The sequence below is a fragment of the Drosophila serrata genome, unplaced genomic scaffold (genome assembly GCF_035046125.1).
Source record: "Drosophila serrata isolate PLE 108 unplaced genomic scaffold, ASM3504612v1 contig_276, whole genome shotgun sequence".
NCBI classification, from domain to species: domain Eukaryota; kingdom Metazoa; phylum Arthropoda; class Insecta; order Diptera; family Drosophilidae; genus Drosophila; species Drosophila serrata.
The window spans coordinates 8,400,950-8,413,232 of record NW_028257174.1 but is presented as its reverse complement, the minus strand read 5'-3'; the positions used below and the strand labels follow the sequence as shown (position 1 = coordinate 8,413,232).

Sequence of the window (12,283 nt, the reverse complement as noted above, 5' to 3'; positions counted from 1 at the left end):
ATCTTCTTTCAATAATTAGTCTTTTCTTAATGAAGAAATACCCAGTGAAGTTTACACACATTTTCGTCAACTAAATTGTCTTTTCCATTGAATTGTTAATTAAGGAAAAACATTACCCACTCTCTGTTCACTATATAGAGTTACCTTTAGTACAGTTGTTAAAGAAATCGATAGGAGCGCCACCTGCCTATCGATTACACATGTGGAAATCCTGGAAAAACAATGCACAAAAGGTGGGTGGAAGGGTGGGGGAGTGATGCCAGAAGAAGAAAGGGGAATTAAGTGATCCTAAGTCCGGACTCCGAACTCCGAACTCCGGAGGTACCAGATTCAGGTAGCTCCGGTTCTAATGGCCTTAAACGATTTGGTCCTTTCAGTCCATTGTTGCACTAAACTCCTTTGTGTCTGTGTGTGTGTGTGTGGATGCATCCTCCCGCCCTTTGTTTTCCGCATTGTAATCGATATTTGGGCCGCCAGCAATTGAAATCAATGGGAATTATGTGAATCTAGAGATGAAATCGAGACTATTTTTGTGGAACTAAAAACTAGGAAAACTGGGAAAACGCACAAGAGGCAATCTCATAGAGATTGCAATTGAGGGTTACAGCGGCAATTAAATCTACTTGACTGATTTTACAAAACCCACCATCACCCCCATATAAAATATATTTAGAGATCTGTGGAATTAACAGCAGATGTGCAAAGATATTTGAAAGAAAGCCGAATTAAAATCAGGAATTAAACAATTAACATGTTTATTATCGATTCAGAGGAGAAGAGAAATTTAAATATAAGAATTATGAGAGATATATTTAATTAATCTTAAGAGAGCTTTGTTTTACTTAGTTTTAAGCCTTTAGAAATCTTGAATTTCTCTGAATTTTGGTTTGAAAATTATTTCCCAATATCCCCATATAGTTTTCTTTAGATATTAACGGGTTTATTAACCCATCCTCCCACACTTAATTGAGGCTTAGCTCTTCATTCGCCAGGGCCATTTCATTTGAGTTTGTCATTGCCGCCGTTGCCACTGGTCGATATTCATCAAAGAGCTGCGATTGCTACCGATTGTACTAGTCGTCGGGTATATGGTTGCTCTATAGCCCCTCCATATATACCCCTCGGATCTCGTACGACCTATTATTTGTAGGTCATAAATTTTATTGCTCAACTGGCGTTTTGTGCAATTAAATCTCAATGGCTTGACGACGACGACGACGGCGGCCGCCGTCTTTTGTCATTTTAGCCATGCGACGCGTGTGCACTTGAATAAAGTCACCAGTAAAACCGGGGTGGGGCCTTTAACTATCTATATCTAGCAGATCGATCGGTTAGAGATAGTTATCAACGACCTACACCAACCACTCACCCGTAAATATTGTGACAATGCGATGTCTAATGACGACCAGTGTGGGAGGAAGGGAGGTAGCGAGATTCATTTGCTGGGGAGGCACACTTGTGAGATATTGCCAGGATATGGCCAGGATATCAGCAATATCGGACGACGTGCCCCGTCATTAACCACAAATGTTGCTTTGTAGCAGAGACAAAAGTCCTGCCAGGAGTTGGTTTTTAGAGGGATTTCTTGGACGTATTTTCTTAAAGGAATTTTTAAATTTAATTAAATGCCAAAGAGAAAGCTCAACATTAGGACTTTTAATTGAAGATTTCTACTATATAAAGATATATATTTGTTATTTAAAATATATAAACCATTTCTGTGTATTAATTTCTTATTAACCCATTTAATGCCACCCTTTCCTGCTCAACTCCACTAGTTTTAGTTATTCATAATTCCCCAGGTTCCCAGACTATCATCTAACATTCACATCTTTGTTGGCACTCGACACCCATAACTCTTAACCCATGGCACACAATATTACACATTCCAAGTTTCTTGGTTTATTTTTAACGAAACTCATTCAGAGGGGAGAGCTCCTTTTGGCTTCTGTTTCTGTAGCCATTCACTTGCTGGCATTTTGTGCAGATTTGTTGGTCAAAAGGGCATCTGGTGGCGGAGATCTTAGACATGGACATGGACATGGACATGGACATGATGGAGCTGGGAGCTATTACTGGGGAGCCAAGGAGTCACACCCTAAATAGAGAAAAGCTGGCTAAGATGCACTGAGGGGAAATTAGAGTAGCCTAGGTAACTTAGGCCAATATAATATACATTTTAGTAAATATTAAATCTTTCTTTAAATGCAGTTGGTAAAAATCGGATAAATTAATACATTTTAAAGCTTAGTATCTAGTACGAAAAAGAAATCTTTAAAGTTTTCAGTTTCTTAATAATTTTCCAAGTGCCTTTTGAGCTGTGGCAAAGGTATCTTTGGCCGCTGTTTAACATTTTCCCACAGGCGCCGTCATAAATGAGCTACGTGTCGCCATTATCAGGTGCTTCTGGTCTCCTTTTAACCCCTGTACAAAAAGCTCTCTAGCTCTTTAACCCATTCTCAACCAGGAAATCTCCATCATCATAAGCATCCTCCAAGCGAATCCTCTCTGATGAAATCGAAAGAAAAAAAAAAACATAAGGCGACTAGAGCTTGGCGCTCGGACAAAGTCAACCCTTTGATAAAGTTGGCTCAATTGAGGGGGATGTAGAGTAGGGGGGGGGGGGGAAGGGGTTACCAACTGGTCTGTGATTCTATTAGCAATTTCCGTGGAAATCGACGCGCATCTCTAGAACCGTTAGCATCAAAGGCCAGCGCCATTTGCCCGCCGTTCCGAGCCGTCGGCGAGCGAAGCGCTTGAGCGAAAACAGTAGCGCCGTTCAGAAACCCCCCTCTCAGTTCCATATCTCCCTCTGGTGCACAGAGAAAAATATATAGTAGAAAAATGTATTAATTATATTGAGTCATAATAATTAATGATATATTTTGCCTATTTAACTAAGTTGTTAACCAAATATCTTTCTTGAAATGAACACCTTACTTATAGTATCTCTTTTGCATAGTTCATACCTTAGTTTGGTCTCTAAATTATTCTCTCAGTGCACTGGCTCATCGACCCAGTTCCACTGGCTGCAAAAACAAATGCTCGAGTTCAAAGCCTAATGCGAAAAATTCGCAGAAATCTGTCATCGCCTTGTCAACGCTTCGTCATCGTGAGCGGCAGCACAGGAAGAAGCCAGAAGCGGCGGTTCCATTGGAGCCACCGGAGCCACTAGAAGTCCCCGAATTCGACTCTCCCAGCATCCCCCTCCCCGCCTCTGTCCCCCTCGCTGTGCCTCCTGGCAAAGTGTGGCTCCAATTGGCGCTTGACATGCCCCCAAAACAACAAAAACGGCGGACGGACAAAGCAAAAATATTGTTCCATCACAAAATCTCAGCAAACGTTTTCACAGTGGTTAAGTTTGTGTTTCTTAAATGTTTGATATAAAACAAAATTAAGGGTTTTTTTTTTAAATCTATAGAATCACTATTATTTATTTGATTAAAAATATATCAAAGAACCTTTATATTATTGATTTTGTAACAAATTTAAAGTTCTGTCTGGGTAAATCTAAAAATCAGATCGAAAAATTGCTTTAATACTGGCAAAAATAAATAATATTTTCTTAATTTTTTGTTTGTATAAATCATTGTTTATTATTTTATATATATTAGAGTTATTATTTTAGCAAAATTATAGACACTTTCCACTGTGCTGTGTTGCCGTTGTCATCGTCGGTGATCATATCAAAGCGGCGCAAATTTCCTGCCGACATTCAGATAAGCAAAAGTGTAGGAGTCGGAGTTGGAGATGGAGTCTGGAGTCTGGAGGAGTTTTGTCAGGAGTTGAGAAAGGAACTCTTTATAAACTCAGTTTTTAGTTTTCAGTTTTAAGATTTACCTGAACCCAGAAGACAGCAGGAGGAAAATGTACTCTAGGTGCAAATCATTATTTTTATATCCTTTCAAAGTTATTTAGCATCAGTCAGAAGCTTGAAAAGTAGAGAAAGAGGCATTTCTGACCCTATAAATCATATATATTCTTGATCAGAATAAACAGACGAATCGTTCTGGCAGAAAAGAAAATTTGTTTCAAAAATTTTAAATTTTTGCAAAAAAAAAAGAAAGGGGTTAAAATTTACAAAAATCGGCCAAAATTTACATTTTAAACTGACTATGTAGATTTATTACCCTTTCAAAAACTAACAGGGGAAAGCTTTCCGAATTGAAATTAATGCTTTTTTGAGTTATGAGATTTTTAAACTTTGATTTCTCAACAATATGTTGATATACAAATATACATAATAATTTCAAATTTGTTCTACAAATGTACAAATAATAATAATAACAGTAAAATAATATAATAAAAGTACTATAAAATAATATAATATATATAGTACGATATATATTTCTAATTTAAATTTGGCTATCTAAAAATTAACAAAAATCTTAGGAATCTTTTGGAAACTCTATAAACTCCTGTCTGTCATTCTGATCTCCCCTTTATTTCTACTAGATTTTCCGCCTGGTTCGTGTCATTTGGATAATGGATCACAAGGATCCAACCGATTGCTGATTCGCCCCAACCATTATCTTATATAGAAAGTAGCACAATCCGGAGCAACATTCGGCGCTAATTTAACATCAAAGGAGTCAAAGAGCGCAAACTGGGCGCAGAGCATTTAACGCCAAAATTCCGGACAACAAAAGGGACAGGTAAGAGTCTTTTCGGGGTCCAATCTACCTGATAGTTTTGCTAAATCATTTGTCGCAAAAAGGGGGGATTCTTCGTGCCGCTTGCCGCATGCCGCATGCCACATATTTTTGTCGTTAGATTTTTGTGCACTTAATTGCGGCAATTAGCGTGGGGCGCTTTGTAGTGATGCCACGCTGCACAACAAATGGTCCGGCAAATGACTGTTTAAAAAGAATATAAAATACAAATAAAATAAAACAAAATCCCCAGAATCCTCTCTTCTTGCCACTGAATTTTTTGGCAAACAAAATGAAAGGAAAAAGGGTCTGAGTTTGGGGACATATTTCATCCATGGCTCATCATTCAAGTAATGGGTTTTATTTTTGATAAAATTCTATATTAAAATAGACATCAGTTGACACTTTTGCTTTAGCTTTTACAATTTGCATTAGGTTTAAATACAATTTCTATAAAGGTTTAGAGGTTTTGTTGGAAGGAAAAACAAGTCCTAGTTCTCCGTAAAATATTTTAATAATGATTTCTATGACTTTACTGTATAGATTTCAATAATTCTATCTTTACATTTTCCTATACATTCAATTCACTGAACTCATATTCACACGATTGCCAAATGATGCACTCATCAGCGGCTCAATGGCTTCGATTCCCAATTCTTGAGATCCTTGGCTGCCAACTGGCTCTGTCAATAAAATTTGCGTTCGCCTTAAGGGGGGGCAATACCTACATATATGTATATACAACAAAAACATATATACAAAATTCAGTGAGAAAAGGGGAGAAAATCAGGAACGACGACGGCTGGAGGGGATCGGATCTGAAGGCGACCGGCTGGCGCGCCTGTCGTGGTCGATCAAAATCAATGCTCGGCCCATGGAATTGCGAATCAATTGCCGGTCGGAGCCCAAAACAGAGAGAAAAAAACCTCCACTTCCACTTCCAGCAACAGCTTCAACTTCAACTTCAGTTTCGGTTTCAGTTTCAGATACAATTCGGTCTGAGAGATGCAGATACAGAGATGCAGATCCGGGGGATATGCGGCCATACAACGGTATCGGGCCTCCAGACGATGTCAGCTCACTGGAGTTTGAACAGTCGTCGATCAAAGACAAAATCCCGAAAATGCCTGCTGATCCGCTGATTTTCCAGCTCACAGCATCGGGCATTGGGCATCAGGAGCTCCTGCCTCTGCCTCTGCTCCTGCTCCTTGCCCTTGCTCCTATTCCCTTCCCAATCTTGAGTCCCGATTCCGGGCCGAGCTGAGACAATGAGCTGCTCTCCTTCCGATTGGCGCTGCGATGAAGACGACGCTTTGGCTTTACTCTTTTTTTGGCGACAGCGACAGCAAAAGCAAGCGAGGCTACACAGCTAGAAAAATTGTGCTAAGAAAACAAGAAAAATTACATAGCACCAGGTTATATATAAGGGTATCCATGGTAGAGATTTAGATAAAGATAGAGATGTTTGTTCAACTAGAATTTTTTGCCAGTTTAAAAGAAAAGGGTAATATGTTTCACAATAAATTTATGTTTTTCTTGAAATTTCAACAATTATTAGGGAAAACGATATAGTTAAAAAATATTATTACCATTGAATTCTTTCATTCATTTCTTTCTAGAATTCCAAAACAGTGTTAAAGGAACGTAAATATTTATATGTTATAACTACATACATATATTATTGCAAGGGTATTATCATCTTATTTAGAAGCTTGAAAAGTATAGAAGGAGTCATATCCGACCCTATAATTCATATATATTCTTGATCAGCATAAACAGGAGAATCTTTCTAGCAATGTCGGGAAAAAACAAAATTTTTGCAATTTTTTTCAAAAAAGATAAGGGGTTGCATCGTTAAAATTGTCAAAATTTGAAAAAATTAAGATTTTTAAATTAGTAAAGAGATTTATTAACAGTAAAAAAACTAGCTCAGAACTGTTTTCCGATTTGAAATTAATGCATTTTTGGCTGAGTTATGCTATTTGAAAAACTTGGATTTACCCAAAAAATTAGCATAAAGCTAGTTAGAATACAGCTAAAAGAAATGTATTCTTTATATAATAAGAAGAGCAAGAAGCCAAAGATTGTCTAAAATCGGATATACATATCGATTTGCAATCAAAAATCTCAAACCATTAAGAATGAAACTGACAGAATCCCTTAAAACATGATGCCACTCTCAAATATGTTTCCCTCACAGTAAAAAGTTAATGTTATTTAACTAGTTTTCAATATTTGAAGACCAAATTCTTTTGATTTTTGTTTGAGTGCCTTAAGAAATACGAATACGAATACGAATGCGAGTGGCAGTTTGGGAGTATTCAAATGGGCCTTCAGAGACGAGATCTTAGCCAGCAGATTCTTGCTCCTTTTTGGTTGTGTTTGCTTTTTTTTTTGCCAGTTTGTGCTGCAGTGCTGCAGCTTCTGGTGCCTCACGTTTCGCCTTTCTCGTCGTGGCGCTTGCAAACTTGATCGATGAATGGCCCCTTGCCTTGAAGGCTTTGGAAGCTGGGACTCCGTTCCCCGCTCGCTCCTCGCCGGAAGAATTCTGAGCAAGTCGCGAATCCAAGCGCCGCTTTTGAGCCGGTCCCCAACACAATCGCAATCACAATGGATCGAGCTTGGCGCTGGAGAGTGGAGAGGGGAGTGGAGTGGAGTGGAGCTCAGTCAGTGTCAGTCTCGCTTTGGGTCTCGCTTTTGGTTTTGGCCTCGTCTTGGGGTACCCAGTCTTGGCCCGATGTCAGTCTCATACCATTTCCCACTTGTTTTTGCCTTATTTTCGGAAGCAATTGGGTTGAGACAATAAGCTACAAGGGCTTTTCTGCAAATATAATGGTATTTCAAGTATTAATTATAGTATATTGAGATCTATAATAATAATATTAAAATTTAGACACACTTTCCCCTTCTTTGGAATCAATTATAAATCATCTGTTAACCCTTCCATCTTAGCACCTGGCAAAGATCCCCCCTTAATTAGAGCGTGGTAGGTGATTAGACCTCATTACGCCACTATGATGATTCGAATCGGGTTAGATCATCAACAACCTGTCCTCATCTCACCGCAGGGTATCTGCAGTTTGGTGTCCCGAATGAAACTGAAACCAAGCCGGGAGAGGAGAGCAGAGAGACCCCTTTTGGTAGGGGGTATGAGGACGGGACATGTCCACTTTGTTTGCCTCCAAATGACAGCTGATTGCCTTTCAGCCTTCTTCTCGGTTCTCCAGGATCCGTTTGCTCAGGGGTTTTTTTTTGGTTTTGGGATCAGATCGGATCGGTGCACTCCACCTTCAAAGTCCTACAGCCACAAACTCGATCGCAGGACCGTTCTCAGAGGTCTCTGTGTTCTGTGTAAGCCGGCGCCTTTAATTGGCATTTGAATGATGTGCACACACGCTGTCCTCTCTTTGAACACTGCAAACAAAATTTGGGGATAAGTGATAATACCAAATAATTAAAATTGAGTTCTTATTTTAGTCCGAAGCTTGTTATTATGTGAAGTAGGCATTTCCGACCCTATACATTATATATATTCTTGATTAGGATCAACAGGCGAAGCTTTCTAGCTATATCTGGCAGAAAAAAAATTCAAAAATTTTAAATTTTTGCTGACAAAATTTACATTTCAAACTGAGTATGCAGATTTATTAACCTATCAAAAAATAGCAAGGGAAAGTTTTCCGAATTAAAATTAATGCTTTTTTGGCTGAGTTATACGATTTTTAAACTTTGATTTTTCCAAACTTTTGTTAAACTGGAATTCTATGGTGACATCGGTTACCCGAAATAAACTTCCATTCTACATTTAAAATTAGCTTAAACCAAAAAACAAATAAATAAGAAACCTCTATTGGCTAACAGTTTACATAAAACAATGACTTTAAAAAATTTTATTAAATTATTGTTATTAGTTTTCGTTAAGACTACAATTTGGCCATAATTACTATATAATTTTCCTAGGGTTTTCCATGAAAATATAGGAAAAAGAGTAATTTTTTGGACTACTTAAGATTACAGTTTTATTTCTACACAATCTGTGGCTTAATTTTTTCCCTATTTTCTATCAGTGTACCCCTTGGTATAGCCATCTCTCTCTGTTATCAGGCAGTGCCCCTTATCAAACTTGTCGATCGCCTCCGGCTGGCGCTTATCTGATGCTCGTTTTGGATAAACGCATCATTATTACTGTCGCCGCCACAGCGACGACGTTCTCGAAAAGCCAAAAAAAAATGGATATATATATACTGAGGAAACTACAGAGGCCAAAAATGGGAACATGTAGGAGCAAAGGGTTAAAACCCAAAGCGGAACCACTGAAAAACCACTCGGAACAGTCGGTGGTCGCCCGCCGATCACCGATCGCGCCTGTTTCTGGTATTATCTTTTCTTGTTCAGGCTGGGCTCTGTCCTGTTTTCTTCTGTTCTGTGTGTGTTGTCATTATCGGGGCGATCTCAATCGCTGCTAATTAATTTCTAGGTTATTTAAGTTAATTTACATACCGGACAACAAGCAGCACCCGCGTATCCAGCTGCCTTTGGCTGAAAGAAACACAAAAAGACACACAGAAAAGCAAATAAAATAAATGGTAATGCTAATGGGTTAAACGGGGGTGATCGCTCACATTGAGTGAGAATTTTCTGCGTAGGCGTCTGCTTAATTTTCGTGAATTAAAACAAATGGTAAGTGGTCGAGCGGCGGGAAAAATGGTGGATAATGCTCAACGATTTTCATTTCCGTGCCATTAAGCACGGATAGCCTTAACTGTCGCAGCACTTTGGAAATTAGGGCAAAAATGTCCAAATTTAGGGTGGGCAATAGTACATAAAAGGGGCAACGACTTGATGCACTTAATAGAGTTTAAAAGTGAAGCAATTGTATAGGAAATATATATATGAAAATAAGAATTACAGATTATTCCACTAGTTTATGTTAGTTTTCTTAAAATATATATATTTTAAAAATAGATTAAAACAACCTTTTTTTGTACATTAGTAAAAAGGTTAGAAAAAGGTTTCTGGATTTTAAAGTAATAAATTAAAGGAATATTTTACATTAAAAACAAGCTAAACACCAGAAGTATTCACTTGCTGATCAATCACTTGGAAATCCTAAGGCAAACCAAGAGGTTCATGGCTTGATTTTTAATATATTTAGTCTTTGTTCCGCTTTAAATTTTATCTACAAACTTTTGGCAAAGATATGTTGTTTACTTTATTTTTGTAACGTTCTTCTTAATGCGCTATTTATTATTACAAAGTTAATATTTTTACCCGTGTAGGGTATTGTAATTTCAGTCAGAGGCTTAAAACTTATTGAAGGAGTCATTTCCGACCCTATAAATCTTATATATTCTTGATCAGCATTAAAAGCTGAATCAATCTAGCTATCTCGGGAGGAAAAAAAAAATTTCAAAATTTTTCAATTTTTGCAAAAAACTGAAAGGGGTTACATCATTAAAATTTGCAAAAATCGACAAAAAATTACATTTTAAACTGAGTATGCAGATTTTTTACCCTTTCAAAAACTAACAGGGGAAAGCTTTCCGAATTGAAATTAATGCTTTTTTGGCTGAGTTATGATCGATTTGCACAATCCAAAAGTATACAAATTTCACCTCCCCAATGTCTGCTCCCTTTTTTGATAATATATGTATAATACTTTATTACATTCTTTTATAATTCTTATAGTACTGCTTAAGTTGGATATTTTATAACGTAAATCTTTATTATATAAAATATTTACTATAAATATTCATTTCCTATATAAATAGGAACTAGCTTAACCTTTAAAAGCATTTAATATTCACATCTCAGACACAAGCTAATTGTCCTTGAACTGGGGGACTACCCGCAAAGTGGCCAAAACACATTACAGATCCGATCAAATCAAATCAAATCAAAAACAACTAGTTAATAGCTCAACCTTCCCCCAAACACACACTTTCTCCAAGAGAGAGAGAGTATCCTTTGCCAGGACTCCATTGTGGCCAAGAGACGACGACGACGTTTGCGATAAAAACTTAATAAATAAATTGACTTTATGGTTATGGGGCTGAACACTCAGATACAGATACGAAGCCAGTCGCAGGGAGGTTGAATTTGGATGATATAGCTATAGATATATATATCCAGATATGCGACGAGTAGCAGTTACAGTTACAAACATATGACGCGTCCCGAGAGCTCATCCTTGAGCTGATACATCCTCCCTCCACCTCCTGCTACTGCTTCGAGTCCTGGCTCGTGGCAAGGCTTTTGTGTTGCCACAAATAAAACCATAAATAAAACGCAAACGGCTGCCAGCCACCCCCTCGCGTACTTTTATCAGGCGCAAAATGTATTCATGAGTAATTGTCACGCGGGGTGAATGGAAATGGGAAAAAATTGCTGGTGGAAATGGAACTGAAAAACTGCTTGTAAATGCACAGAAAGAAAATTATAAATAAAAGTGAGGAGTAATTGTAAAACTCTTTCTATAGGAAAATATATAAAAATATACCTTTCTAACTTTATTGTATGTCTAATTTAAGTTTCCTTCTAGGACTCTAGTCTTTATTTAATTAGTAAATATACTTTACTATAGCTTGAGTTATATTTACATATGTATATTAATCCAAATTAAAACCGACTTGTGACCCAGCTAAATCTATTTAATATTTATTTTATATTTATAAATGTATCTCAGACCTTTTATAAATATTTTCCTCTCTAACTTTTCCTCTCTGCTTTCAGTGGACAAACGCTTAGATGTCCTGGCTGGACCAGCGGATGGATGGATGGCTGAATGACTGGATGATGGTAAGTCTAGCAGCATATATGGGGAATAAGTGAGAAGGGGAATCCTTTGGACAACTCCAAAGGCGACTGTTTTTGGGAACGGACGGAAGCTATCGGCCGGGCGGAAGTGAACGGCCGCCGCTGGCGTTTGGGCCACGTGATCGGAAGGAAGCGCAACTTGCGAATTGAAACATCCGACGCAGCGAGAGCAATGTCAGCGGCAGCTGATGTCTTCTCCTCGATGTCCTGGTCCCCGTCCGAATGTCCTTGGGGCAAATGTGACACCAAATTGTTTGGCTAATCTGTCGATGACTTTTCACTGCATTCACAACAACACCCACTGTGTGTCGTCCTGCCAACCCCAATACCAATGCAACCCCTGGAAAAGCATTTTGTGAAATCCAAAACAGAAAAGAATAGAATGGAAAGGGAGTTGTTGTCACAAAGTTTTTTTAATTATATATAAACAACAGCTCAAAAATAGTTTGGGTTCTGTAGGAGAATTATTTGTCTTGAGCTTCGAAATTGCTTAAATTAATCTAATTTTTGTCAGACTCAACTTTAGGATTAAATAATGAAAGAAATAAATGCCAGACATACGTGTAAAATAAATAATTATTACATAAAGTTTATCTTTAAAATCAAGTCGGAAACCTATCCAAGCTAAGCTTGAAATATTCATATTTTTTAATCAATATTTTTATATGAACATTTTTATGGAAAATTCAAGTTTAAAAATCTCATAACTCAGCCAAAAAGGCATTAATTTCAATTCGGAAAGCTTTCCCCTGTTAGTTTTTGTAAGGGTAATAAATCTGCATACTCAGTTTAAAATGTAAATTTTTTGCCGATTT

General features: G+C 37.7%; 1 long non-coding RNA gene across 4 annotated transcripts in view; it reads left to right on the top strand.

The window, feature by feature from the left end:
* The window catches only part of LOC110181660 (uncharacterized), a 222,177-nt gene that overhangs the window by 198,203 nt on the left and 11,691 nt on the right, over positions 1-12,283 (top strand). For all 4 annotated transcript variants that reach the window (XR_015272411.1, XR_015272410.1, XR_015272413.1 and 1 more), the window contains 2 exons: positions 4,456-4,655; positions 11,385-11,450. This is a non-coding gene — a long non-coding RNA (uncharacterized LOC110181660). The remainder of the gene's footprint in view (positions 1-4,455; positions 4,656-11,384; positions 11,451-12,283) is intronic.